Source organism: Protopterus annectens, chromosome 2.part2, assembly GCF_019279795.1.
Source record: "Protopterus annectens isolate FY-2018-M chromosome 2.part2, PAN1.0, whole genome shotgun sequence".
Lineage (NCBI taxonomy): Eukaryota > Metazoa > Chordata > Ceratodontiformes > Protopteridae > Protopterus > Protopterus annectens.
In genome coordinates, this window is record NC_056730.1 from 1,079,535,682 (window position 1) to 1,079,563,504 (window position 27,823).

The 27,823-nt window shown below is 38.8% G+C and overlaps 1 protein-coding gene across 1 annotated transcript in view; it reads left to right on the plus strand.

The window, feature by feature from the left end:
* Window positions 1-27,823, plus strand: part of LOC122795878 (coiled-coil domain-containing protein 17-like) — a 748,474-nt gene that overhangs the window by 365,175 nt on the left and 355,476 nt on the right. The window lies entirely within an intron of this gene.

Genomic DNA, 27,823 nt, shown 5'->3' on the forward strand with positions numbered 1-27,823 from the left:
TGCTATACTACTGCTTTAAAATATATCACATGACAATTTCTTCCAGTATAGAGTTATAAAATTATTTATGCTTGTCAATCAGATGAATTAAATGAGTTATAGTAATGTATATGTTTGGGACATAGGTTTTTAACACATATTATTAATCTGCTATTCCTGTATCTGTGATGTGTCAGTGTGATATCTAGGTCAAAGGTGAGACCAGCTGCTTTCAGCTTCTCTGTGAGAATTCTGAGAGTTGAAGCTTTTGAAGTAGCTCATGGACACTGTGCATGAGACAGCCCACATCCCAGATTGTCTCTCTTAACATTTTGGCGGGAAACTTATTAAAACTAGTGACAAACATTCATTTAGCAGTGTAAATGCATCTAAACATGACAAAACCTTCACAATGCATTCTACAGGTTATTACAGACTCTATGTAAGTGAAATCAAGCCCAAAATTATTAATAAGTAACAAAACTCAACATTTTTGTCCCAACTCAACTCCTATGCGAATCTTATTATTTACTGTGTCTATATGATCAAAAGTATTTCTATATATTAATAAAGAAAAGAAAAGAGAGTAGAAAGTAAAAGGGTGTAAGGCAGAAATAAAAAAAAATGTAAGAGAAAGCTATAAGAAGTATATACAATAGAATATTACTTACTGTTTATATTAATAGAGTTAAAAATAAAACATATTATTTACTATTATTTAGTTCTAATTATTATTAGTTAAAGCATGACAGATTATTTACAAACAAGCATAAGCAGTGTAATCAAGAAAGTATAATTAGGTAGTGTCATTCCTGTATCTGTGATGTGTCAGTGTGATATCTAGGTCAAAGGTTAGACTAGCTGCTTTCAGCTTCTCTGTGAGAATTCTGAGAGTTGAAGCTTTTGAAGTAGCTCATGGACACTGTGCATGAGACAGCCCACATCCCAGATTGTCTCTCTTAACATTTTGGCAGGAAACTTATTAAAAACTAGTGACAAACATTCATTTAGCAGTGTAAATGCATCTAAACATGACAAAACCTTCACAATGCATTCTACAGGTTATTACAGACTCTATGTAAGTGAAATCAAGCCCAAAATTATTAATAAGTAACAAAACTCAACATTTTTGTCCCAACTCAACTCCTATGCAAATCTTATTATTTACTGTGTCTATATGATCAAAAGCATTTCTATATATTAATAAAGAAAAGAAAAGAAAAGAGAATAGAAAGTAAAAGGGTGTAAGGCAGAAATAAAAAAAAATGTAAGAGAAAGCTATAAGAAGTATATACAATAGAATGTTACTTACTGTTTATATTAATAGAGTTAAAAATAAAACATATTATTTACTATTATTTAGTTCTAATTATTATTAGTTAAAGCATGACAGATTATTTACAAACAAGCATAAGCAGTGTAATCAAGAAAGTATAATTAGGAATAGCATTTGAAGAACATATAAACTTTTAAAGGAAAAAAAATGTATCAAATTACTGACCTTATTTTTCCTCTTCAGAAAGAGAAACAAGTTAAATCACAGCTTGCCATTAAATCTCCAGATATTTTGACTAGTTATGAAACAAAACATTTCTTTGCACACAGAGAATAACTTTGATTAAATCTTTTCAAAATATTTGTTGCTACTTGGAAAAGCAGGAACTATATTTAAAAAGATTAATAATAAAATAAAATGGTGAGAGAGAAAAAACATAGTACAAATCATTTGTTTTTTAGTCTCTTCTTCTTCTCTGAAGTCTTCCACGAAGTTTCAGTTGCCAGTCTCTTTAACGAAGGACTAGCCCATTCCATTTCTTCTATTTTTTCCAAAATCTTATTTTTTTTTGATAAACAGTAAAGCAGAGTCTAAGTCATCGAAAATTTTAGGACCATCAGGAAGGAAGATTTTAAGCTTGGCAGGAAACAGAAGGTATGTTTTAAACTGTGCTTTTTTAAGCTCCCTTATTAGTGGCAGAAAAACTTTTCTTTTAGCTAATACCATGGAAGAATAGTCATTGTCAAAACGCACAGTTTTAATCTTAACATTAATTAATCTTAATCACATTAATCACATTAATCACATTAATCACATTAATCTTAACAGGAGCTTTAGCCCAAGCAGATTTAAGAACCATCTCTTTATCAAAAGATGATAGAAATCTAACTATAACTGATCTAGGATAGTTTTTGTTAGAGTTAGTATTAGCTATAGATCTATGTGCTCTTTCGATACCAAAAGAGAATGCTTCTGGTAAATCTAAAGTTTTAGGGAGCCATGTTGTTAAAAAAGAAGTAATATTGTTACCTTCAATATTTTCTGGCAGTCCAAAAATCCTAATGTTATTGCACCTAGATCTATTTTCCAGGTCATCCAGCTTTGTTTGTAAATGTGTATTTTGTTTCAGCAGAAACTCAATGTTGATTTCCTCTTCTTGTATTCTATTTTCCATGTCATTCACAGTTCCTTCTATGCCTGTCATCTAGATCTTCTGTTGTTGCAGGTCCATATGTAACAAGTCTATTTGTTTTGTAGTTTTTTCTATGAAAGTGTCTATCTTAGTATCCATTTTATCCATCTTAGCAGTAAGTTGCTGGACTATAATTATCAGAGACTGAAGTTCTTTCTTGATGCTGGAGTCTTGAGAATTTGTCTTACTGGAACTCATTTCAGACTGATAAACTGACAGGAAAATTTCCAAAGTAATTTCTGACAGGAATATTATTAAGATTTCCTTTCTTTTTTAGATATAGTTCAAGAACTATATAAAACAAACATATTTAGAAAGAAAATTACTTCAAAAATTAATTTTTAAGTAATTAATTCCTGTCAATGTAATGAAATTGGTGGAGCTGAAGAAATCTGCTGCTATCCTGTGTTCATCCTTGGCCACCCCCCTGTAGGGTAGATGTTTGAGGCCCTGCATTCTCCTGATGAGGAACCTCTGTGGTTTTTCCACCTGCTGCATGTGCTTTGCAAGGTACATGCCAAAGGGGCAGTTGCACTCAATAATTGGGCTTATAAGAGAAGAATACAGGGATATTATGAGCTCTTTGTCTTTTGATGAGATACTCTTACTTATGAGGTGGGGCACATAGAAAGCTTTTCATACAACGGAAGCAACATGGTGGTCAAAAGTCAGGTTGCTATAAACATGGGTGCCCAAATCCCTCACTGATTGTGTACTTAGGACACTGTTATTAATGTGATAATATTTGGGGATGTCATTCTCCCCAAAGGGGATGATGATGATGCATTTTTTGGCATTCAGCTTGAGGCCATGTTTCTGTCACCAGTCATTTGTTTGGGTGAGACCCTCTGGAGGACGTCCACATCACTTGAACAATTGATGATTACACCCAGCTTGCAGTCATTTGCAAACTTGGTGGGCCATAGTCCACTGGTTTTGGCCTGCACCACAGAGAAGTATATCCTAAATAATAGAGGCCCCAAGACCAATCCATGGGGTACGCCACTCATTACAGGTCGACTGCTTCAGGTGGCTTCCTCTATTTTGATTTGGTGGGTTCTGTCAGTGAGCTAGTTTGCTACCCATCTGGTAACATATGGATTGATACCTAGTTGAGAGAGTTTATCTACTATGCCCAAGTGGGGAATAGTGTCAAAGGCTTTGGCTAGGTCAGGGTAGACAGTGTGCACCATCTTCCCCTCGTACATGGCTTTGGCAACTGTCTCAAAGAAGTCGATCGGATTTAACAGACATGACCTCCCCTTGACAAAGCCAAACTGTGTGGGGTTGAATGTTTGGACCTTGCCAGTGTCCCTATTAATGAAGTCCATGATAATCTATTTCTTAGCCTTGTAAATCAGGCTAGTTAGGCTGATGGTTCTATAATTTCCTGAGTCGGTGGATGCTCCACCTTTGTGTAAAGGGATGACAGTGGCTGTCCTCCACTCGGCTGGGACAAAGCTGGTACTCAGGCTTTGGTTGAATTGGATGTCTAATGGTGCTGCAAGTTCATGCCTGATTTCATGTAGGATGCAGCCAGGGATGTTATCGGGTCCCCATGGAGGCTGTATTTTTTGCCTTTGAGAGGGCAGTGATAACCTGTTCTCTAGAGATAAGGGGTGGGGGACAGGTACTGGGGATGTCCTGATTTACTGATAGGGGGACAGAGGGAAGACGTTTTCACTGAATCTGTCAGCCGGTAGATTGGCTATATCTACAGCATTTGTTGATGTGGTGTCCTTAACCTCCAGTTCTGAACAAGATCTGGGTGCTTCCTTTGAGATTTTGGACATATGTGAAGAAGGCCTCATGATTGTCTCTAGTAGATGTGGCCAATTTGGACTTGAAGTTGGCTTTAGAAGATTTCACTAGTGCTCTTATTTGCTTGTTCAGGGTAAGGAGAGATTGCTTCCAACTGGGCACCTGCTCCTTCTTGGTACTGGACAGTAATTTTTTCCTTTTGTTATATAGTTTATTTATTGCCAATGTCCACCAGACAGGTTTACTCTTCCTTGCAGAGGATGATTTTGTCCTGTCGGGTATTCCTGATTCAATGCATCTATATAAACGCTCATATGGTACTTTGGTGTAGACTTTGACATTGGTGCCAGTTCCTGAAATGGGGGAGGGGGCTATTAAGCTGTTTATACCATCCCTCAGGATGTTGTAATCAGATTTGGCGAAGTCTTTTTGTTTGACCCTCGCTAGAGGGGGGTCAGGGGACATGGTGACTTCAAAAGTGACCACGTTATGGTCAGATATTACCAAGGAGGATGATACTGTAGGAATGGTGCAGTGGTTACTCATGTTGGTTAATACCAAGTCCAAGATATTATCACCTCTTGTAGAGGTATCAGCTAGCTGTTCCAAGGCATTTGCATTGATAACATCGAGGAATCTCTGGGCATTTGTGTTCTGGCAGGAGTAGTTTTTCCAGACTATGGTTGGGTAATTAAAATCACCCAGGATCACGGTAAAGAGTTGAATCTTGATAGATTTGAAGAGGTCCAGATAGGTGGAGTGGGCATCTTGAGTCAAATTTGGGGGCCTGTAGCTAGGTATAATTTGAATAGGGGTCTTGTCAATGGTTATCTGCACCTGGAGTGTTTCTTTGCGTCATACTGATTGACCAGCCTGGAGGTGTGTGTGTCTTTAATATATATTGAAACTCCACCTCCTTTGGCTTTGCTGCCCACAGTTTGGGGTCTGAATGTGTGATATGATGAGTAATCAGGTAAGGCTGGAGTGCTCTGATCAGGTTTATGTGACTGTGCAAATGCCAGCATCTTCCAGGGTTAAGAATGCTTGCAATGAGTACAGTTTCATATTTAGACTCCTAGTGTTTAGCAACATGACCTTTAATTTGTGTTTTGTTGAAATTTTTATGTTGGTAGTATTAACCTCATGACTTTTCCTAAAAAAGGTACTATGGGGGTGGCAAGGGCCTTTGCCAGAAGCCTGAAGCCCAAGTAAGACAGATGCAGGCCATCTCTACCAAAGAATCACAGTCTATCAGTCATATCTTCCCAGGCTGTCAGGTACTGGATCCCCCTGGAATGACACCTGAAACTAAGCCAATTGTTAAAGTCAATAATTTTCTGTTTGTATTGAGGCATCATTCTGGGTTATGGTAGAATGCTGCTTAAGGCTAGGGACATACCTGCCTGGGAAACATATTGAGTGAGCTCAATCATGTCTCTCTTCATATACACCAGGGACGTATGCCTCAAGTCATTCACACCAACATGGACTATGACAGAGTCATAACAGTACCTGCTGTTGAGAGAATAACAGTACGTGCAGTTGAGAGACTTGAGGGCATGTGTGATATGGCAGATTCTGGCACCTAACAAACAACTAACTGTGACTTTCTCCTTATCCAGCCTGGTGAAAGCCACATCTGTGTGTATCAAAATGGAGTCTCATATGACTAATATGTTGGGTTTATGGTTAGACCTTAGTGGTTACAAGACACTGGCATGTGGACTATGCATGCTATGTGGTGTGGAGGGCTGTGGAGTTCTCATGTGTTTTTGCCTCTGAGGTTTCCTTTGTTTGGGTTTGTTTTTGTTGAGGACCTCCGCATATGTGGGTGTATGTTGTGTAGTTAAGGGTTGTGTTTGAGGTGTAGCGATTGTGTTGACAACCTTCTCAGTGCCAGATGTACTGGCTTGTGAGGGAGAGAGAGTAGACTCTAGCTTCTTTATGTAATTGCATCTCTCAGAAATGATGTTCTTAGGTGGTAATAGTAGATGGTTGTCCGTGTACATGAGGCAGTTGCTACACTGTTTCAGGATGCCCATCTTGACCAGGCTTGCAGGAGAAATTGTAGGAAACTGTCCATTCATAATTGTCAGAATCTGAGGAAGAGAGGCCAGGGAGAGCTAAAGGTTAAGCCTAAAGCCCAAGTGCTTAAACTGAAACTAAGAGGGTTAGAATAACACTGAACATTTAAACAGGCTAAAAGCAGCAGTAATAAATGCAGCAGAGAAGATGAAATTGAACACTTTAGAGAACAAGTAGCAGAAAAAACAAAATGAAGTAATAGAGGTGGAGGAGGAAGCACAAATACTGTAAAAGCAGCAAGTAGCCGAATAAAGTTTTTATTTTTGTTTAAGTAAAGTGGAAAGGGAGAAAGGTGGAACAGAAGATAATTCAAGGTTAAGAAACTAAGGGGGTTGGCCTTCTCAAATGTTCTCTCTATTAGGTAGAACGAGCTAATGACACTAGACTAGGAGGAGTGTCCCAGACCAAATTTAGAGTAGGGGCGGGCAACTGCAAAGCCACCAAGTATAACAACAAGACACCAATAGGGAGAGAAGGTGGGAAACTATGCTACAGCCACTAGCTACACTATTTTTGGCAGAAAACACTACCGAAATGTTTATCACAGCAGAAAAACAGAAATGAGTCACTAAATGAAAGTTTTAAACAGATAAAGGAGCAAGGAGACTCTAGAGAATGTTTTAACTGCAAACAAATCAGTTGCTTAACAAATGGAGAAAATTCCCAGTTAATACAATTCACACAGTGAAACTAGCTAAAAAAGCTATGCAAGCACTGTGATAGTAACAAACATGATTTAACAGGCCTTGTAATGCAGACAACTTTAGTAAAACCATGGTATTCATTTATAGCAATAAAATACAGTAAAAAGCATGCAGCAGACAAAAAAGTGGTATAAATGGCTAGAATAAGCAATAACTAGTAAAAATAAGCGAAAAAAAAGCAGGATACTTATTGTTATATATCACAGATCAGAATTGTGGTCAGTGCCCCTTCTCCCCTCTGCTCAGTGTGTATAGACAGACATCCTCTCAAAGGTAGGGCTTAAATACCAGAAGGTACAACCTGAAACAACTTAAAAAATGCAAAAGAAACAATGCGTGCTTACTCCAAGCCCTAGATCAGCCAACCTTTACTAGCCAGTAGCCAGTCAACAACAATTACTGTCACTGAAGTGAAGAAAGGCTTCTGCTAAGACAATATGGCCTGGAACATGTGTTCAGAGCAAACAAACACTGCAAACAAAGAACCAGGCCCCAGAGACAGCAAACCTGAGCTGGGCTGTACTACAGCTACTAGCTACACTATGTTAGGGAGAAAACACTACTAAAATGTTTATCACAGCAGAAAAGCAGCAGTGAGCCACTAAATGAAAGTTTTAAACTGTTAAAGGAGCAAGTAGACTCTAGAGAATGTGGTTAACTGCAAACACATCAGTTATATGATACACTCCTCGGCAGGAAATCAGAACAAGCACACAGATGCTTAACAAATGGAGACAATTTCCAGTTAATACCTTTCACACAGTGAAACTAGCTAAAAAACTCTACAAACAGTGTGATAGTAACAAATGTGATTTAACAGACCTTGTAAGGCAGACAATTTTAGTACAACCATGCAGATTAGTTTATAGGAATAAAATACAGAAAAAAGTATGCAGCAGACAATAAAGAAGTGCTATAAATGGCTAGAATAAACAACTAGTAAAAATAAGCAAAAAAAAACAAAAAAAAAACAGGATACTTACTGTTATATATCACAGAGCAGAGTTGTGGTCAATGCCCCTCCTTCTCTCAGCTTAGTGTGTATAGACAGAAATCTTCTCAAAGGTAGGGCTTAAATACTAAAAGGTACAACCTGAAACAACTTAAAAAAAGCTCAAAAGAACCAATAAGTGCTTACTTCAAGCGCTAGACCAGTCAACCTTTACCAACCAGTTGCCAATCAACAACAGTTACTCTCACTAAAGTGAAGAAAGGCTTCTGCTAAGCCAAGATGGCTTGGAATATGTACTCAGAACAAACAAACACTGCAAACAAACATCTACGCCCCAGAGACAGCAAATCAGAACTGGGATGTGCTACAGCTACTAGCTACACTATTTTAGGCATTCATGTAATATTTGTATACTAATGGTGTTTACATAATCTACCAGGTAGCCCCTCTGAGTGAACATGTTGCTTAGAACAGTACATTTTTCTTCCAAGGCCTCTTTACTAGAAGTCATTCTTGCAACTCAAATATACTGTCCTTTTACCAAACCTTTTTTGTGACTAATGGGGTGGTAGCTGTTGTAGTGCAAATATGGGTTGCTGAAAGTTAGCTTTCCGTAAATCTTAGCTATGAACCTGTCTGTTCCAGATGAAATTAAAGCATCAAGATAGTTAATACTTTGGTTACTAAAACTCCAAGTGAATTTTAGAAAGGAAGTAGAAGTGTCAAGCTGTTTAACAAATTCTGGAATGTATTTCATGGGACCCTCCCAGAAAATAAAAAATATTATCCATGTACTGTAAATATGTTTTACATAATTTGAAAAATTCTGATTTAAACACATATGCCTTCTCCCGTGAGAGTAATACCAAGTTGGCATATGAAGAGGCACAGATGTCTCCCATGGAAACTCCTTTGATTTGTTTAAAAAAATCACCCTCAAAGTGAATAAAGTTGTTTTACAAAACAGCCAACATCAATTCTTTAAGTAATTCTACCTCAGGGTTCATCAGGAAAGAACATTTTATTAAACTGTTATGAAATAGTTCAACGCCCTTGGTGTTGGGTATATAGATAAAAGATCTGTGACTTCTGTAGTGAGAAATCCTACATTCTTGGGCCAACATTTGAGAGTAAGTCTACTAAGAAAGTCCCATGAGTCTTTCAGTAAGTGAGATCTTTCCTCAACCCGTGGTTTCAATTTTTGGTCAATGTAGGCTGATAAAGTGTGAGTTTTTGAGACATCTGTTGCCATTATGGGTCTTTACTTTAATTTTTCTACTCGTTTGTGAATCTTTGATATACCATAGCAGTTGGGTATAGTGTTTATTTTGTTACTTAGATATGTGAATACATTGAAGTCAGTTCTGCCTTCAATTAATAGTTCTTCCAGAAGTAAATCAACTTTGTAATAGGCAATGTTTATTAAACTTTTTGATACTGTAACATAAGTACTAGTATCAAAGAGCAGTTCATTAATTGCTTCAGTGTATTGTCAAGCATTTACCATTACTGTCCCACCTCCTTTATCTGGTCGCATGACCCTGAATGATTTATCCTGTCTTAGAAAGTTCTCCAGGGGTGATGTTCCTAATCTTGTTATACTTATGCTTCATTGATAGCTTATAAAAAATTCTCTAGAACAAGTTTTCTCAAATGCTTGTATAGTACCATTCATTAGAGAGTTAAATACATTTTTTTGAAAACTAAAGTGTTTGGTGTAGTAGTTATCTCATTAGTGTTCTGGAAATATCTTGCTAAATTTAGTTTCCTGGTGTAAGTCTAATTCAATCAGAGAATCAACTACGTTGTATTTGGGGCCAGAATGAATTTAAAACCCCTTGAAAATAATCTAAAATGATCATGGGAAATATCAATGTGGCTATAGTTATATATGTTGTACACATTGACAGATGAGGTAATGCCATCTTTGTACTGAACAATTATCTGTTGAGACCCCTCTGCCCTGTGTGCCTCTCTTCCCCATTCCCTCCTGATCTGTACCTGAATCTGGGCTTTGCTGGAGATTGAGAGTCCCTATCCAGATGTTATTCCTGGTGGTGAGGATACTGCTGGGGGAAGTGGGTGCATGCTGCAGTCCTTTCTGATCTCATCAGTGGGGGAAAATCCTCCTCTGATGCAAAATTTTTGGGGTCAGAGTGGTGTAATTAACTAATGTGTTCATCTTCTGGCACTTGGTAGTAATAATTACTGTTATCAGGAGGAGGTGTGTAATTTGAATGTGGGTAGGAAGTGTTTTTCTTATATCCCTGCTAGTTCCTTGCATTTTTCTTATTTTTCCTAGCTACACTCTGTTTGCATTTGTTGTCAATACATAAAAAAAATGTTATTAAAAAGATTTTTATGTTCTGAAAACAAGTCATTTTCAACAGCATTTTTTAAAACGTCAGTTTCTTGGAGTAAATTCTCAATAGCCTTGGTGTTATGGTTAATAATCAGATGTATAAGTTCTAAATTAAAATGGTTAAAAGTAGTAATAAAATCTTTAAACATAAAGTCATTTTCACTCAGCCCATTAGGGAACTTGAATAGTATGAGTTCTTTGGGAACAATTCCCAGTCCACTGCACTCCAAAAAATGCGCGTTGTCAACCTGCAAAATTTCAATCTTCTGTAGCTTTTGTTTCCAGCAAATAAATCTGTTCTTTAAAAGAACCATTGCAGACTTGACCATTAGTCACCTGTCCATTTGGTTCTCTGACACAATGGCTGTGATTAAAATTAAAACTTTGATGTAGCCAAGTCTCAAAATTAAAATTAATGTCTTATTGTGGTACATTACCATTATGATTCAAATAAGAAACAGTACCTGTTGCAATGTTCTCTTGCCTCAGTTGTGTTGATCTGAGTAGGTAGTAAGGATTTTGTGTTTGAGGGTGAATCTGTTGTAAACAATTGTTAGTTCCTTGAAATAAATCCCAGCTTGGGTTGAAACAGAGTTCACCAGGTCGTTCCGTTGAAGTACCAGCTCGTTCCAACATAACACTTGCTGACTCCAAACCAGTGTCTGCTTGTTGAGCAGCCCCACTGGTGCATCTCTGAGCAGCTGGTGAAATGAGTTCAAGTAGAAATGTGAGTTCATGGTGTCAATATCCAACACCAGGCTGTTAAAATCTGTTGTACTAACAGGCGGACTCCATGTCTACACCAGGTGCTCCTCCTTTGGTCCAAGGCACTTTGAAAAAAAAAAAACCCCTAAAACTGCAAAAGACAGCAGATGGGTAAAAGACCAGTAACCGAATACAAAACGCCATCGACCTCTGAGGAAGGTCAAAATGACTGCAGGTAAATCCGCCAACTATAAAAAAGCTAAAATGAGTATTGAAAGGCAGATGCTTTTTCAGGATTTTCAGGATTAAGCCTTTCATTCCTAACAGGAACTTCATCAGAACCTAAAAAGGCTGCATACATTACTTCTTTATATACAGGCCTCCTTAACGGCACTATGTAATAAATACATAAACAAGTGAAGAATAGTAAAAGCAAGTCTACAGAAGCAAAGAAATATGAACAACTGCTTCAGGCCACCAATGCTATGATGTTACGAAGCTGACTACATTGACTGCTGATGTTAGTGGCTATGTCATAGGTGTTTCATTACTTCAAATGGATTGACACCTGTTAGGAGCTATTGCTTTTTATTCCAGAATGCTAACCAATGCTGAAAAAAGGTATTCACAGCTTGAGCAGGACTACCTTGTGATTGTTCAGAATTGTGAGGCATTCTCCAGCCATTTTTTTTGATCCAGCACGTTTCCATCTCTAGACTAAACACAAACTACTGCTTCCACTGATTCATTTCTACAACTTGGACAAGGTACTACCCAAATACAAAAGGTTGCTTATGACAGTGAGATGTTTCAGTGCCAGAACAATCCATTTGCTTGTAAAGCAGATTATTGTGGCCAACATTTTACCCAGAAATACATACTGAAGAAGTCATTGCTAAATTCACTATTGACTGCAAAAATGCTAGAAAAGTTGATATAAGCTACTAAAAATGAACATGAGTTGCAGTCCTCAAAAATGACAGGGATGGATGACTTTACTGTTGGACACAAGCCAAACATCTGATATACATATGTTGTCCAACTGTGATGGTTTGCTACTGTACAAACACAGACTAGCTGTAATCTCATCACAACATGCTGAAGTGTTAAAGCAGTTGTAGTTAGATTAGTCATACCCATCTTTGCATTTTTTTTAATTCATGCTTGTCTTTGCATTTTTTAAAATGCTTTTACACTGTACTGCTGCATGTTACATGCCTAACATTTCATAGATGTTATTGCTTATAATGTTTCTCAACTTGTATGTCTGTATCACATGGGGTTAGCCTGAAATTGTCTCTCCACGGTCAATGCCCTGCCCCAGCAAGCAAAATAAATAAATTAAATAAAATAAACAAATAAATAAATACATGAAGGCCCACAAGGCCTTACAAAGTGTTGTTAAGGAATGAGCTAAAGTGTATGTATGTATGGTGGCCTAACATTAGCATGAATATTGTAAAGTTTATGTCAAAGTGTCAGTGCTGAATTATATCTAAATCATCTCAAAATAAAAGATAACTGCAGACTTGTGTGAACTGGAAGGTAAAAGCTACTTTGTAGTAGTGGACTAGCTTTCTTGAGATAAAAATTATTACATATACCAACCATGACAAGTAAACAAATCATTGTAAGATTTAAAACTTTAAACCATATTGGGATAAAATAAATTATTTTCTGCAAATGGTATTCAATGATAAATTCCAGATTTCCAAATCTATTATTTTGTTTAATGCACCTGTACCCGACTGTGTGCCAAGAACAAAATATGTAATCTTATGGACTCTCTTAGCTATTGCAAGGAAGAACATTACATCAAACTGGAAATCCAAAGCTTCTCCAACTTTTAAGCAATTCATGAATATGGTGTCAGCAGTATCGCAATTGGAAATGAACACTATTAAAGGAAGAACTGAAAGAACTACATCATTATACGTAGCATGGCAAAAAGTAACTGAAATACTGGAGAATAATGACTGCAGCAGATTATAATCAGGAAACAATTGTATAGAAAGTCAATTATACGTCAACAATAGACACCCTTGTAAATACTTTATTTTGTTTTAATGTTTGATATCTGTTTAGAGGTTTTAGCCTACCTTTTTAAATAATTTGTAAATACTTCATTGTCATAAATAACCTGCATTCATGTTTTCTTGTTTTTGGAAATGAATAAAAATATTTAAAAAAAAAAAAGTCAAATACCAATTCAGCTGGTTACTGGTAATGATGTATAATTTGTGTCAACCAAAGTAGCAGTTTGCTGATGATTATGGTGTTAGTCATACCACACCAAGTCCTTACTCTCTTCAATGTAATGCAGCAGCTGTGAGGACAGGCCAAATGGCAATAAAAAATATCTTGAGGCAGCCAAATTTTTGCAGAGCTTTCATAACAACCCAAAGTACTTCACACTTCACTACAGGAAGACAGGTAAGGACTGACATGCCAATGCTGGAATCCTAACTTAAACAAAACAAAACAAATATATATTCAATATAACTCACTCATGCAAACTGATCAGTCAACAAAGCTTCTTACAACTGATTTTATGACAACAGTATTCTGTCCATTCATTATCTGTCCTTCATCCAGGTCAAACAGTGTGCCTAAAGTTAGAGGGAGAGAGAAAGTGAGAGACAGCTGGTGTTATGGTATAAAAAAACATAATGAACTAAGATCATACATGCTGCTAACTGAAGGTGGTGCCATAGTTAGATGCAGTTGCTCAAGCTGAATGCCAAGTTCCTGAGAGACATTCCCAGGAATGTGAGACAAGGAAAACTAAGTCCTTAGCCAATCAGAGTGAAGGCTGTACTGCAGCCTGCAATCTGACATAAAAGTGGGAGCCTTGAATCCACACTGTGTTCCAAGAATCAATGTACTGTTGATCCGGGTGTCACTACATATGAGTCTGCCCAGACTGCTCTGCAAATAGAAGCTGGACAAAATTCAAATTGTTTGGTTGTCTAACCATTTCTCTTCCACAGGTTCCAGTTATGCTTGCACAACTCATAGCTTTTTAAAACAATTTATTGATAAACCATTTAACAAAACAATGGTAAAGTATTCAATAGTCAAACATGATGAAACAACTTTATGTCAAATTAATAGGAAAACAGGATGCAAACAAAATACATACCTAGTTTGCCTGGCTGTAAGAAGCCAGCATTCCATAATGCTTAGAGACTGCCTGCCAGTATGTGTAGTGTTGACAGTCCTCGCTGTGCTGTAATTTTCTATGCCACTAAATTTGCTATTTTACTTCAAATTATGATATTTCATGACATTATTCATATTGCTTAAGAAGATAACTAGGTAATCAAATGTGTGCACCATGACAGTCTCAGTGCTATATGATGGATCTCCTTTTCTAAAAGCCTGGATGGATGAGACTGAAGATGGTTGATTTTATTTGTTTAGCTAAGATCTTGATGAGGATTCTACAATCGGAATTTTGCAGTGAGACATGTATGGAGTAAGCAAGGTACTTTGTCAAGCTATGAGAGGATAGCAATCAAAGTTTTTATTTCAATTTAAGGAAAAGCACCTTAAGAATAATGTTTTGTAGTAGCTAATTCACTTCTATTAAGTAGCCATTTGGTCCCACAGATTTGCCATTAAGATGAGATTTTATTGTACTGATGAACTCTTGGAAAGCAATTTCTCTTTCCAGAGCAATGGCTGTTGTACCACCCAACCTGGAGAGAACTCCTGACCACCTGTTCTGTAGGTAAGAACCAGATGAAAGGAAGGAGGAAGTTTTTTGGGTGTCTGTACAATAAGATATGGAAATAAATAAATACCTGTTCAGTTTCTTCAGGCGGGGGAAGAAAATTTTACATTGGGGTCTGTATTTCATAAATAGTTATTTCCTGTTGCCTGTGTTTCAGTTTTTCCTGCTGTAACACATGATGGGTTTTCCCAGCTGCCCGAGATGATAAAAATCAACCTTTCCTTTCAAGGCTGTACCTAGATTATTTTAATGCCTTTTCAACTGTATTACTGAATGTTCCTGTTCACTGTATTAAGAGAAAGGATGAATCTTGTATAACAGAGACACTTTGCTTCCACGTGGTCATCTTGATGTTTGTTTTCCACTTAATATTTGAATTAAAAAGTCTAATCTGTTCTCTAGACACCACCTTTGCCACCACCCCCTCCCCCATCTGAGAAAAGATGATCCAAAGGATGCTGGTGAAATTGGAAAGAAATATTTGCTATCAGGAATTTAGTAATTCTTTGAAGTAAGAGTTTTTCCAATACGTGGGCAGTGCCTTCATACATTGAATTATTTATTATTAGTGCAGGGTGGTAATAAAGGTTTTGACACTAAAAAGATCAGTCCTATTTATAGGAATGACGAGGGGAGTAAATAAATGAATCATGCCTCTCAACTGTACAGATTTTTTCAGAATGTCCAGATTTTTGCCTCATATTTTTGGTCTGTTCCTCATAAAAAATTGTGTTTATTTTATTTTTTTATTTTTGACAAATCACCGGAATGATCTAAGGATTAAAACCACTAAATAATAACATGCATTTGAATTTCAGACTTCATATCCTTCAGAAAATGCATACTAACACAAATTCTGTTATAAGTTTATAAGAGCAGTATTTAAAGCATGTCCCTATTTTGGGGCCTTTATTCCACCCCCCCCTCCCATTATGTCAGGCTTTGTCCAGATTTCTTGCTCTAGCAGGTTAAGAGGTATGAAGTGAATTGATGTTCATGCATAAGAAAAACCCTTGAAATGTCTTCCCGGAAAAAAAAAAACTTTTTGAATAAGTACCCCAATCTTGGACTTCCTTCCCTCCATCCTTCCTTTTTTTCCTTCTTTTTTTACTGCACTTCTATTAGCCTTTCTTTCGGTGAGTCAAAATTAGATTAAAACATTAACCAATATGATAATGATGACAAGTAATAGAAAACATAGCATTTTATTTTTTATGGAAAGATATTATTTTAGACAGTTACTATTTGGAGTTGCAAAGGAGAAATAAAATGCATAGCACCCTACCTCCTTTTGTGGGCTTAAAAGCAGCTTCAGAGTTCCCGTCTAAGGTTCTCCTTGTTATTTTTGTTACAAGCATATGCCTAATTAGCTCTGAGTCAGCCATTTTCATTTCTTGTAAAATTGTAAGTTAAGTGTTAACGTTCTGCAGCATATATAAAAAACAGACATGTTGAATCAGTTTCAGTGCCTCTAACACAAAGGCTAACCGTTTGAAAAGTAGTAACCATTTTTCACATATGACACAAAGACTCTGCATAAGGTGTTAATGAATTTCTCCACAATGATGTTACTATACAATGTGATTTAAATGTAATCGAGTATAACACAGACCAAGACAGGGGAGCTATTGATGGCCCACATATGGATTCTCTACTAAAAGCTTTCAGAGCCAAAGCAGCTGTTACTTGAAGACTAGAGCAGAAGGTCATATCCACAAATGAATATCTACAGAAAATGTTAAGTGGCTAAGCTCAGTGTAAGATATTTAGATCAAGTTAAAAAAAAACAGACGAAAAACAATCTTTTTAAAGAACAAGAAGAACAAGCTGTGTGTGTATGTATTGAAAGAGTGAAGTTCTTGCCCTGACTGTTCATTTAACGTATGTGTATAACAATATGTACACTATTGGCATTACATTGCATGTATTTGATATGATGACAGTCCCACCCTGTTTTTGCTGTGTTCTTGAGATGTAGGACACTTCTTATTAGACTGTTCATTATCTGCAACTCTGACAGTCACTGATGAAGAAAGATAAATAACTAATGAGTTGTTGCCAGTGAAGGGGGAAAAGCACTTGCTTTAGGAGGAGACTTGAACAGTTCCATTTTTATGTTTTGGTAATCGGTAAACATATACCGTATTTCTCCATAAATAAGACCTAACCAGAGAATAAGGCCTAGTATGGTTTTCCAGGGTAGACATGATATAAGCCCTACCCCAAAAATAAGCCCCAGTTAAGATTGTCAACAACACACGACGGACGTGTTGAATTATAAAATAATAATATTATTGACACCTGTTGACTGAGGTTATCGTACTCTGCTCACCATTTTTGGACCATTCAGACACCCAACTTCTTCTCTTTGCAGAAAGTCATAAGATTCTTTCCCTGGGAGTCCTCCACGATTATTACTGTAACCCTAATCCTCACTCACACTTGAAGTTTGAGATCCTTGGCCCATAAACATTGGCAAGTGTACTTTGATTGGTCAAAGTACAGACAACGCATGTAAAACATGCACACTTGATAATGAATGGGTGTGGTTGTGTCTTCTTAACTGTCACCATTTTTGTTGCCACCCCTGTCTCGTAAGTCTTCAATTAACTCCTCCAGGCAAGATGAGTGCAAAAATAAAGAGCTATTCTGTCAAGTACAAGAAAGAAATCATGGAGGACTCCCAGGGAAAGAATCTGATGGCTTTCTGCAAAGAGAAGAAGTTGGATCTCTGAATGGTCCGAAAATGGTGAGCAGAGTACAATAACCTCAGTCAACGGGTGGATGAGGGAAATGTTAAGAAGTGCAAGTGTGGATCAGGTCAGCAACCATTATTTCCTGACCTGGAAGACATCATCTGTGAATGGATTGCTAACAGGAGCGCGAAGGCTTTGGTTGTTCCCAGGGCTGATATTCAGCCATTTGCCCTTGCAATGGCACCACAGTTAGAAATATCCCCAGAAGAATTCAAAGCATCACAACATTGGCTGGATGGCTTCCTTCAGTGATATGAACTCTCTTTAAGAAGATCAACAACACTGTTCAAGCTGGAAGATACTGAAGTTATTAAATGTGCACTTGCATTCAAGTCCTTTGTTGATGGCATCGACTCTTCTAAATACCAACTCTCCAATATGATTGCTATGGATGAAACTGCAGTGTTTATGGGCCAAGGATCTCAAACAACAATTGATCAGAGGGGTACCTCGTCAATCTACATTCCCTCTACTGGTTACAAAAGTGCACGTGTTACCAGTATTTTGGCAATTTGTCTAGATGGAATGAAACCCCCCCCACCTCTAATCATTAGTAAGGGCAAGAAAGATAAGATTGAATGTGTTTCAGGCATTTACATTCATGAAACTGAAAAAGCCTGGTGCATACAAGCAGTTATAAGGAAGTGGGTCGATGTAATGCTGCCACTTGTTTTGCGAGGTGGCGAAAGAGGACTGTTAGTCTGGGATTCAGTCAGCACTCACCGTGCTAAAGACATGAAAAACTTCCTTGCACAGAGAAGAATAGATCAAATAATGATTCCCGCAGGAATGATTACCTATCTCCAGACTCTCGATATTGCAATAAACAAGCCATTCAAGGACTATTTCCGCATGGAACTAAATAACTACATTGAAAATAGAATGGAGAGAAATCAGCGTGGAAACTTTGTGAAGCCTACCCTGCAAGAAATCGTGATTTGGGTGAAGAATTCATGGAATAAAATCACTGACAGCCATGTTGCCAATGCACTACGAGCAGGCTGCTTGTATGGACAAGCAGTGTTCATTTAAGGAGAGCTCTATTGCTGGGCATGACAGATTGGGGCCAATGGTTCTACAAGAAATGGAGTCGCAAGAAATTCAGGCTGGAATTTGGGGGTTGGAGACTTATGACAATGTTCCAGAAGAAGAAGATAACATGACTGTATTTGAATAACTTTTCCATTATTGGGGCAACAGAATGTATTGCTTCTGCTTTCAGCTGCCAGCAAGCTCTTGTCAGTTTTTTGACTTTGTTGTACTAAGGTAACATTATCAAGGGGTAATTTCAAAGTAAGGCCACTAGTTCACAGACTTCATTTTTATGACTTTCCATCATTCTTCTCTTACGGTTTGGGTAAGGAATAAAGAAGGCATCACCACTCAAAAAGTGGCAGTTATTCACCTGTTTTATTCCCCTCCTCCAATACACATGTATTGAGATTTTTCTGTACTTTCTAAGCATGAAATATTGCACTGTGAAAGCCAAGGTGTAGATATATTCTGAAGTTGAAATGCTTGTTGCACTGTTTATGTAGAATTCTCACACAGCTGTTAACGTGTTACCTAGAACTGTTGCCCAGTAATGGAAAAGTACCAAATAAATGTCAATTTGTGTACATGAATAAATGTCGATTTGTGTACATGAATAAATGAATAAATGTAGATAGTTGTACGGGGGGGGGGGTAAATAAGGCATCCCCCGATAATAAGCCCTAATGCAGGGGAAAAAGTATAAGACCCAGTCTTATTTTCTGGGAAATACGGTATGAAGGTGCAGCTATGTGGAACCTTAAAATGCAATTCCATGATTCTTCGAAGTACTGTCAAAAATTCATGGCACTTTTATAAGGTACCTAAGTAGTTGGGTACACTTTTTACATTGTTGTTATTTTATTTATTTATTTATTTATTTTATTTTACATTTGTTTACCGGGTTGGTCTGACTGGATACATATCCTTTTTCAGCAGAGACCCGGGGAGAAAAGCTCCACATTCACAAAGAACAAAAAAGTTATTAAGTTATATAACTTAAAGGCCCTGGATGACATTCTAGACAGTTCTATTAGAACATTAATGTCACCGTTCTTTAGGCAATTCAGAATAAAGTAATACCATAGGGTGTCAGTCCAAGAATGATGTGTATTTCACACATATATCTTGTCTACCCATTTTTAATAGTGTTAGAACATAATCTGAAATTGGTTAGTCAACACTGCAGAGGAGTTCACTTCCTCCATTTCTTCTGATAAATCTTTTGCTCTGATGTTTTTGTCTGTCATGCACCAGTAGTGTGGACTTGTATGAGTCAGTAATGCACTGCAGTTTGTTAGACCTTCTGACATTCTTTCCAGCTGTGGAAGAGTCACCTATAACAATGTACAGTGTGGGCAAGATACTGATTAAATGAATGCATGATGACTTGAAGAAAAGACAAGCAGACCACCACTCTGGAAACGAGGTATAATTAGTCAATCCTAGTGCTGTATGCAGTGGCACTTAATTGAAAGAGTGTCTGCTGATGTAACCCAGAGGTAATTAACTGCAGCCAGGGCAGAAATCTTGGTGACTGCTGAGTGCTAAAAGGCTGAAAAAGCCTATTAGTAATAGGAGAGTGAGAAAGATCACAAGACAATTACGTTAATATTTTGGTAGCCCTAGCCACTGACTTGAGTTTGACCGCTGATAATCTGGTGATGTTGTGCACCCACAACACAGTTTGTGTCCATTTTGACTATACCATATATTTGTCGGACCATCGTTATATCTAGCTACCTGTATTTACACAATGCACATTCCTGTATTTTGCTTACTGTATCCTGTGTCATCCTGTCCTGCAGACATTACAAGCCTACTCATGTCTTTGCTTCCCCTGTCCAGTGCCCTGCCATTCTTTAAAGTAATGCTGCACACATCATCAGGAGGTGCATGAGCTTTTCTCCCTTCTTTGTTTCCATCTGCATTTCTATACCAAGACATCACACTTGCTCTTACCATTCCACTTTTGTGAAGTGGATGATGATCATTATGCCTGCATTCTGACCACTTTGCCACTCTATGTATGGTGTCCATGACACGTGGTGCAGAGCTATTTTGCTGAACATATTAACATCCCTTTAAAATTTGCATTGTGTACTTTTTCATGCTACTGCAGTTTGCACATGCCTGTGGTGCATTGCTTAATTAATTCAACACATCCTTAGTTGTGTTGTTTGGATCCTTGTGTGAAGGCTGCCAGCCTAACTAGATAGAATGTTGTAAATAATTATATGTCATTGTAAATACTAATGTAATCCACAGGCTTGTTCTACAAATGTAAAGAGAACTATGTGTTATAATTAAATTATATGTTGTACTAAGCTTCAAAAATATAACTACAGTGCAATCTGCTGGAAGAAAGCTGATTAGTCAAGCATTGTATGACTGATCTCAAGCTCAGAAACAGGATGTCTGGGCCAGGAAATTATTTCTATTGTCTTGATTTAAGAGATAATTGCTAAGGTTTTAAATGTATAATGTCTTTTATTGCTGTGGCTTCCTGGCCAGGTGCAGCTTACTAACAAATGTACATTTTGAGTTTCTGTTAGCATGGGAACTAAATAACTGTTAAGAATGATGTAATCTGAAATGACTCAGCAGTACTGTGTTATCAATTTAAGACTTTCCCAGAGAGAAAGATTTGAGCATTTTGGATTTTGTCTGAAGATATCAGCTCACCAGCACTCTGCCTTTGCTCTGTAAGTAAGATATTTATTTAGAACTGTGATTTCTCTTAGAGATAGATAGAAATAGTGAGATTAGTCTAGCTGTTTTCTATATTTATGTCAGACTATTTTACAGTATTATTTTAAAGCATTTTCCTGTGATTTCTGAACTCTGTAATGTTCTTGTGTTGAAGTAATAAGTATTGTCCTGTGTTTTTATTTATTATTAAATATTGTTAAACCTTTCAACTGTGGCTGTTTTGTGTAGAGATAATTTAAGCTCTTAGTGTACATTGCATGTATTTGGGGATACTGTCCAAGCCACTCCAATAGCTTTAGCACTGGGTCACACTTACTAATTGGATAATAATATTGCACGGTAAAATTGAACAGCATTTGGTAAGGGCCTTATTAGTATCCGATAAATAGTGGTTGATGGCAGTAGATTACTATGTTATAGCCTGGGCAGAAAAGGGCATAGCTGGAGAACCTGTGCCAGCCTTCGACAGGAGTGTCTGTGTGTTTGTATATAAACCAAATCGCTGGGGCATAAAGGACTGGTTGGACAGAGAGGGTATTGGAGGTTTTGGTTTGACTACATGGCTGGGATCTGAATGCTATAGCTCTGCCAGTGGAGAGTCTTATTGGGGATCTGGAGAGAAAGGGAGAAACCAGCCTCAGACTGACTGTGATCTCTGTGTGCTCTTAAGGGAAATTTTAGTTTATTGTGTGTGTACTTGTTTATCCTTCCCAGTGTGCATGCCCCTCACTGGTGCTAGGGGTGAAGATTGAGGCTCTTTGATTACTGGGCCACTGCATGGGCATCACATATTAATTGTTTGGCAGTGGTGGGATATCAACATCAAATATTAATTGGTTGATAGTGGTGAGCTAGCCACATCACATACTAATTGGATGGTAGTGGTGTGGACATTGAATTCCTGTAGCTCATGTACTGTGATTACTGAATGTATTTTTGTACTCTAAATCAGCCATGCAGTGAATATTCACTGTTCAGATCACAATTGTTTTATTTCTTTTGTTAGCTTAGTTGGTCAGGGAGAGCAGGCAAGCATGTCAGCAGAGGAGTATGGCCAGTTGGCTGAGATGTGCCAGCCTAAAGGGTCGGAGCATGGAAACCTGACTAAAGCAGACATGCTTGCAGCTTTGGTCACAGCTAGAGCAGAAAATAGCAACCAGGAGGATGATCAGACTGGCCGTGGAGATGTACAACACTCAGAGAAGACAGCTCAACTTTTCTGCAGAGGACTTAAAAATCCATCTGAAGCTAAAGAGACTTGCATTGGAGGCCAGGTATTTGGAAATGGAAGCTGTAGAGAAGGAGAGGCAGGGGCAGCACAAAAAGGAGATGCTGACTCTTCACCAGAGTCATGGAGGTAATAGCGAAGGGGTAAATGGACTCCAGAAGCACAAGCACAAAAGGTCAGTAAATTTCTTCCACACTTTACAGAGGGGGATAATTTTGATAGTTTCATTCATATGTTTGAGAGGGTATGTAAACAGTATGATGTTGACCAAAGGCTCTGACCACAGTTCCTGACCCCCTTACTCCATGGTAAAGCTGTAACTGTGTTGTCCAAGATATCTGATCATGAATTTTTATACTACTGTTAAGAATTGTTTGCTAGAAATATTTAAGCTAACACCTGAAATTTATAGGAAAAAGTTTCATGAGCATAGACACAAGGCAGATGAAAGTGTGTGTGAATATGTTGCTGAACTGAGCACTTATTTTCATAAGTGGGTGAGTGGATGTCAGGTCACCACTTTTGAAGGGCTGGCAGACCTTTTGGTGAGGGAACAAGCCCTTAGCACTTTGCCTGAGGACTTGAGGATCTGGTTAGCTGATAGACAATGTGCTACTTCAGATGAGTTGGGGAAGAAGGGAGACCTATACCTAGCAAGCAGGGTATCCCTGCACAGGAAAGAAACACCCAGTGCTGCTCATGGTTCTAAGGGAACCCATGGTGGGCATCCCAGACTGCCCTAACAGAATCTGCCAGTAGCAGGGGAAACACTAGTCCAGGTACACATCCAGGACCTAGGGTTAAATGGTTTGAATGCAACCAGTGGGGCCATGTGGCATACAGATGTCCACAGAGGCAAGGTGGGGAACAAAAGGTGGGAGAGCCAGTAAGTGGGAAGACAAAATGCCAATAGTAGGTTGTCTTGAGACAACGGGAGTACCAAACTACCATCCTGCAGATGTCCTGATAGGGAAAGATTTTGATGAGGCAGTACCATGTGTTTATGCAGTTACACACAGTCCAGCGTGGGGACAAGCAAGTGGGTCTGGTAGCTTGGGGGAGGCCCAGACAGACCACATACTTGCAGCCACGACTGATGAGGTGGTTACTTTAGGAAGTGAGCTGCCCTGTAGTAGTGAGACTGAAGGTGAGCGACAGCTGCTTGTGGGTACTGATGTTCCCTTGGACAGAGTGACTGCAAAGGTAGAGGTGAGTAGTAGTAGCCAGGCTGACAGTGAGGCACCGCTGTCAGAGGGTACCAGACATCCTGTGGAAGGGGAGCTGGGAAGGGTTACAAAGAGAGAGTTGTGAAAGGCTCAGCTCTCAGACCCTACATTACAAGGCCTGAGGCAGATAGCTAGTGAAGCACCTGATTCTCAAGGGAAGCGGGAGTCTGTACACTTGGACAAAGGGTTGCTGTATAGAGAGTGGACCCCTAGGGCTAGAAGGTGAGAGGATACAGCAGTTGGTAGTGCCTAATGCCTAACATCTGACACTTCTAGCCATAGCCCATGATATTCCCTTTGCAGGTCATAGGGGTATAAAACATACAAAGAGACATATTGTGCAGAACTTCTATTGGTCTGGAATTTCCAGAGATGTAACAGGGTACTGCAGGTCCTGCGAGCAGTGCCAAAAGGTAGGCAAGGCAGGAGACAATGTGAAAGTTCCTTTGATGCCTTTGCCTGTGATTGAGGAGCCATTTCAGAGGGTAGCTATGGATATTTTAGGGCCTCTGAGTACCCCGAGTTCCAGTGGGGAAAAAGTATATCCTACTGGTAGTAGATTATGCTACAAGATACCCTGAGGCATTGGCTTTGTCCTCCATCATGGCAGAAAAGGTGGCAAATGTTTTGTTAGAAATTTTCAGCAGGGTAGGTTTCCGAAAATAAATACTGAATGACAGATGTGCCAGTTTCATGTCAGACCTGCTGGCCTGTCTGTGGAAGTACTGTGGGGTGAAGCACCTAAAGACCACCCCCTACTATCCCCAGACTAATGGTCTTGTTGAGAGGTTAAACTCTACACTCAAGTCCATGTTACAGGCATTTGCAGACCAGTTTAAGAGGGACTGTGGCAAATATTTGCCCCATCTGTTTTTTGCTTACAGAGAGGTTCCCCAGGAATCCACGGGTTTTTCACACTTTGAGTTGCTGTATGGGCATAGGGTGAGAGGACTGCTAGATTTAATTCATGATGAGTGGGAAAGTGAGTGTGAATCCCACAAGGAGTCTTTTATGGCATATGTCTTAAACCTCAGGACAAGGCTCAGTGAACTCATGGGCTTGGCCCAGGAGAGCCTGGCAGAAGCCCGAACAACAGAAAAAGGTCTGGTATGACAGGAATGCTCAAGCTAGAGAGTATGCTGTAGGGCAGCAGGTAATGGTTCTCATTCCTGTCAGACACAGCAAGCTACAGGCAGCTTCAGAGGGACCCTACAAGGTGGTAAGAAAGGTAAGTGATGTTAACTACATGGTGCAACTGCTAGGCAGGAGGCAGCGGCACAAATTGTAACATGTTAATATGATGAAACTTTACCATGACTGGGAGGACCTTGTGCTGAGTATTTGCAGTGGACTGCAGGAGGAGCCTGAGGGAAATCTGATGACTGATCTCCTCAGTGAGGCTCTGACTGACACCTCAGAGGAAGGGGTAGCAATGTCCCAGCAGCTATCTCCTACCCAGGCTCGAGAAATCTGAGCAGTTACAGGGGTTTGGGGATATGTTCACTGGGAAACCAGAGTGCACCCACCTGGTGCAGCACCAAGTAGACACAGGACCCCAAAGGCCTATTAGGCAGCCCCCTTATAGGGTGCCTGAGAGAGTCAAACATACTTTGAGGGAGGAGATACAGGAAATGTTGGAACTATGGGCAATTCAAGAGTGCAACAGTCCCTGGGCCTCCCCAGTGGGGATGGTGCCAAAGAATAATGGCAGCACCAGGTTCTGTGTGGACTACAGGAAATTAATTAGTCACACTGAGTCAGATGCTTACCCCATGCCTAGGATAGATGAAGCTCTAGAGCAGCTTAGTGGGGCTAAGTATCTTACCACCATTGATCTTACCAAGGGTTACTGGCAGCTGCCCTTGACTCCCAGTGTTAGAAAGAGGTCAGCCTTTGTGACTCCTTTTGGCTTGTATGAGTTCACAAAGGTGTCCTTTGGAATGAAAATGCCCCAGTGACTTTCCAGAGGCTGGTAAATCATATCCTAGCAGGAGCAGGAGTATTTGCCCTTGCTTACCTAGATGATATTTCCATCTACAGCCATTCCTGGCAAGAGCACCTTCAGCATGTCAGGGAGGTGCTAGGCAAACTACAGAGGGCAGGGTTGACCATTAAGCCCAGCAAATGTCAGGTGGGTAAGGCAGAGGCCTCTTACCTGGGACATAGAGTGGGGAGTAGTAAGATCAGGCCAGAACCCACCAAAGTGGAAGCCAAATTCCCCTTGAACCCTCTACATCCTTTCTCTTTACTCTACCCTAATACTATCTTCTTTTCTTCTCTTTTTCTCTCTCGATCACTGCTTGATCAAACTATATTCTACTCTCAGTTTATGTACTTTCTCCCTCTCTACTCCTCATATGTAAATATTGTAAATAGCATGTAACCTTACACCTTCTTTTCATACAGTCAAACCTGCTACTTGAAGGAAACTACTAAATCTATTGTACCTTCCTTCCTGAATGATGTTTTTTGATGTATACTGCGTGTATTTGCTTTTTTTTTTTACTAACTGTATTCAATGTATGTTATTCCAAATGTATATATTTTATTACTATCTTTTACACTATGTAACTTAGATTGTATTTGCTTTGCTTTTGGAGCTTTTCTCCCCGGGCCTCCACTGAAAATGGGTACGTTCTGGCCCAGTGGACTTCCCCGGTAATCAAACTGGAAATAAATAAATAAATAAATAAATAAATAAATCTGTTACCAAAAAGCAGGTGAGGGAATTTTTAGGGATGGCAGGGTACTACAGAAAGTTCATCCCTGGTCATAGTACCATAGCTGCTCCCCTTATAGACCTGACAAGGAAAAACAGGCCAAATAAGGTAGTGTGGACCCCAGCATGTGAACAGGCATTCCAGAAGCTTAAAGAAGCTTTGGTAGGACCCCTGTGTTAGCCAGTCCAGATTACAGCAAATAATTTGTTGTGCATGTGGATGCTTCAAACCAATGGGTGGGGGCTGTACTTAGTCAGATTTATTCAGATTTAGAAGAGCACATAGTGGTTTATCTCAGTCATAGGCTGCTACCCATGGAGGAATGCTATGCAGCTCTAGAAAAGGAATGTCTAGCCATAGTGTGGGCACTGCAGAAACGTCAGCCTTATCTGTATGGAAGGAAAGTCACTGTAGTTACAGATCACAATCCCCTAACATGGTTACACTGAGCCAGTCAGCAAAATTCCAATTTGCTAAGTGAAGCCTAGGATTGCAAGCATATGATATGTCAGTGCAGCACCACAGTGGGATTAGCAATGCCAACATGGATGGGCTCTCAAGACAGGTAATTACTAACGTTTTACATATATAATGTCTTTTATTGCTGTGGCTTCCTGGCCAGGTGCAGCTTACTAACAAATGTACATTTTGAGTTTCTGTTAGCCTGGGAACTAAAGAATTGTTAAGAATGATGTAATCTGAAATGACTCAGCAGTACTGTGTTAACAATTTAAGACTTTCCTCAGAGAGAAAGATTTGAGGTTTTGGATTTTGTCTGAAGTCATCAACTCACTAACACTCTGCCTTTGCTCTGTAAGTAAGATATTTATTTAGAACAGTGATTTATCTTAGAGATAGATAGAAATAGCCAGATTAGTCTAGCTGTTTTCTATATTTATGTCAGACTATTCTACAGTATTATTTTAAAGCATTTTCCTGTAATTTCTAAACTCTGTAATGTCATTGTGTTGAAGTAATGAGTATTGTCTTGTGTTTTTATTATTTATTATTAAATATTTTTTAAACTTTCAACTGTGGCTGTTTTGTGTAGAGATAATTTAAGCTTTTAGTGTACATTGCATGTATCTGATGATACTGTCCAAGCCACTCCAATTGCTTTAGCCCTGGGCCACACTTACTAATTGGATAATAATATTGCACAGTAAAATTGGACACCCTTTGGTAATGGCCTTATTAGTAGCTGATAAAAAGTGGTAGGTGGCAGTGGATTACTACCTTATAGCCTGAGCAGAAAGGGGCATAGATGGAGAACTTGTGCCAGCCTTCCCCAAGAGTGTCTGTGTGTTTGTATATAAACCAAATCTCAAAGTGTGTGTGTGTGTGTGTGTGTATCAGCTACTTGGACAGGGACACGAAGCACTGGTTGGACAGAGAGG